We start from the raw sequence: 2,500 nt of genomic DNA on the forward strand, positions 1-2,500 counted from the left end.
AGAGATCACCTAAACTCCGATTACCCCCTCTTCGAATTATCGAGAACAACTCAATGAAACGATCGAAAGGTCGGAGATGGGCGCTCCTCGTCTGGCGACGAGCGACGCTCTCAGTCTCTCTGACGTCGCATATAACGAAACTCCGTGACGTGAACGTACACACGAACGTATATAAAAAATATACATAATATAAATTATATATACACGCACGCATGTAAACGTAAACATACATACACATCGTCGTATTTGTTATATTTGAACGGACCGAGAACGAAATGCGTATATTAAGTATTATATTTAAACACGTAATAACGATCTCGAACGCGGATACCGTCATATGTTCGAGTCGAACGTCAAAGTCTTTTACTTCGGTTAAGACGTAAAGAGACGAGACATTAAACGTTCGAACAGTGTGGTTTATATTTTTATACAGCCGGCCCTCAGACAGGAGTGGTCCTGGATGTTTCTCCACGGACCGCAATGTGCGTTCGAAATGTCGATGTTCAAATGTGTCCTGCAGTTCACACTATGACGCGCAGTTAACTGCGTTCTTCATCGACCCGCGAGCCAAGTGATCCACCGTCCAGGGTAATGGTTTTGTTAATTTTTTTGTTGTATAATTTCTACGATCACTCGAACGATTCTATACGCCAGAGTGATATTAGTTAGTTTTTTATTTTTATTTTTTTTTTTTTTTTTGTTTTTTTCTCTTCTTTTTAGTATATAGAGAAAAATTCAAAAATTAAAAAAAAATAAATAAAATAAAATAAAAAAAAAAAAAAAAAGTACAAAACAAAAAAAAAAAAATATACATTTTATTTGAAGATGACGTATGTGCGTTGACACATCGTACTTTCCTCGAAATCGACATCGAAAAATATCAGTATAGGACGCGTTACACGACTCTCCGACTCGAGAACGAGAGAATCGCGTCCTCGCATCGAAACGACACATTCCGAACGTCGATTTTTGTGTTTTAGAATTTTATTATCGTTCATCATCGCACTCATTCGAGATAGATAATTTACGTTAATGATCCTTCCGCAGGTTCCCCTACGGAAACCTTGTTACGACTTTTACTTCCTCTAAATGATCAAGTTTGGTCAACTTCCCAGCAACGCCGACGGCCGTGAAGCCACCGCGTGTCGGTCCGAAGACCTCACTAAATCATTCAATCGGTAGTAGCGACGGGCGGTGTGTACAAAGGGCAGGGACGTAATCAACGCGAGCTTATGACTCGCGCTTACTAGGAATTCCTCGTTTATGGGGGATAATTGCAAACCCCAATCCCCAGCACGAAGGAGTTTCAACGGGTTGCCCGGGCCTCTAGGCCAGGGAGAACATGCTGATTCCTTCAGTGTAGCGCGCGTGCGGCCCAGGACATCTAAGGGCATCACAGACCTGTTATTGCTCAATCTCGTGCGGCTCGAAGCCGCCGGTCCCTCTAAGAAGAATTTTAATACGCCGCCAGTGAGTTGCTCGACCGAAATCGAGCACACCTAAATGACGACGCCTATTTAGCAGGCTAGAGTCTCGTTCGTTACCGGAATTAACCAGACAAATCGCTCCACCAACTAAGAACGGCCATGCACCACCACCCACCGAATCAAGAAAGAGCTATTAATCTGTCAATCCTTCCGGTGTCCGGGCCTGGTGAGATTTCCCGTGTTGAGTCAAATTAAGCCGCAGGCTCCACTCCTGGTGGTGCCCTTCCGTCAATTCCTTTAAGTTTCAGCTTTGCAACCATACTCCCCCCGGAGTCCAAAATCTTTGGTTTCCCGGAAGCTGCCCGCCGAGCCATTGTAGTAACGTCGGCGGATCGCTAGATGACATATTTACGGTTAGAACTAGGGCGGTATCTAATCGCCTTCGAACCTCTAACTTTCGTTCTTGATTGATGAAAACACCTTTGGCAAATGCTTTCGCTGATGTTCGTCTTGCGACGATCCAAGAATTTCACCTCTAACGTCGCAATACGAATGCCCCCAGTTATCCCTATTAATCATTACCTCGGAGTTCTGAAAACCAACAAAATAGAACCGAGATCATATTCTATTATTCCATGCACGAAATATTCAAGCGGCATTTTGAGCCCGCTTTGAGCACTCTAATTTGTTCAAAGTAAAATTGTCGGCCCATCTCGACACTCACTGAAGAGCACCGCGATAGGATTTTGATATTGAACCGGCGTTTTACCGCCGGCTCACCGACGATATGCTCCGCAGACGTGTCAGTATCACCGCGGATGCGGTGCACCGACAGCGCGGCGCACAAATGCAACTACGAGCTTTTTAACCGCAACAATTTTAGTATACGCTATTGGAGCTGGAATTACCGCGGCTGCTGGCACCAGACTTGCCCTCCAATTGTTCCTCGTTAAAATATTTAAAGTGTACTCATTCCGATTACGAGGCCTCGAAAGAGTCCCGTATCGTTATTTTTCGTCACTACCTCCCCGTGCCGGGAGTGGGTAATTTGCGCGCCTGCTGCCTTCCTTGGA

At 44.8% G+C, this 2,500-nt stretch overlaps 2 non-coding genes across 2 annotated transcripts in view; both read right to left on the bottom strand.

Moving 5' to 3' along the window:
- Positions 1-434: 434 nt before the first annotated feature.
- Positions 435-591, bottom strand: LOC135194543 (5.8S ribosomal RNA). The gene has a single exon (XR_010309817.1). It is a non-coding gene; the product is annotated as a 5.8S ribosomal RNA (ribosomal RNA).
- A 439-nt stretch (positions 592-1,030) lies between these two features.
- Positions 1,031-2,500, bottom strand: part of LOC135194557 (small subunit ribosomal RNA) — a 1,903-nt gene continuing 433 nt past the window's right edge. Inside the window, exon 1 of the ribosomal RNA XR_010309831.1 lies at positions 1,031-2,500. This exon is cut by the window's right edge and continues 433 nt beyond it. This is a non-coding gene — a ribosomal RNA (small subunit ribosomal RNA).

Source organism: Vanessa tameamea, chromosome 31 (assembly GCF_037043105.1).
Source record: "Vanessa tameamea isolate UH-Manoa-2023 chromosome 31, ilVanTame1 primary haplotype, whole genome shotgun sequence".
NCBI lineage: Eukaryota > Metazoa > Arthropoda > Insecta > Lepidoptera > Nymphalidae > Vanessa > Vanessa tameamea.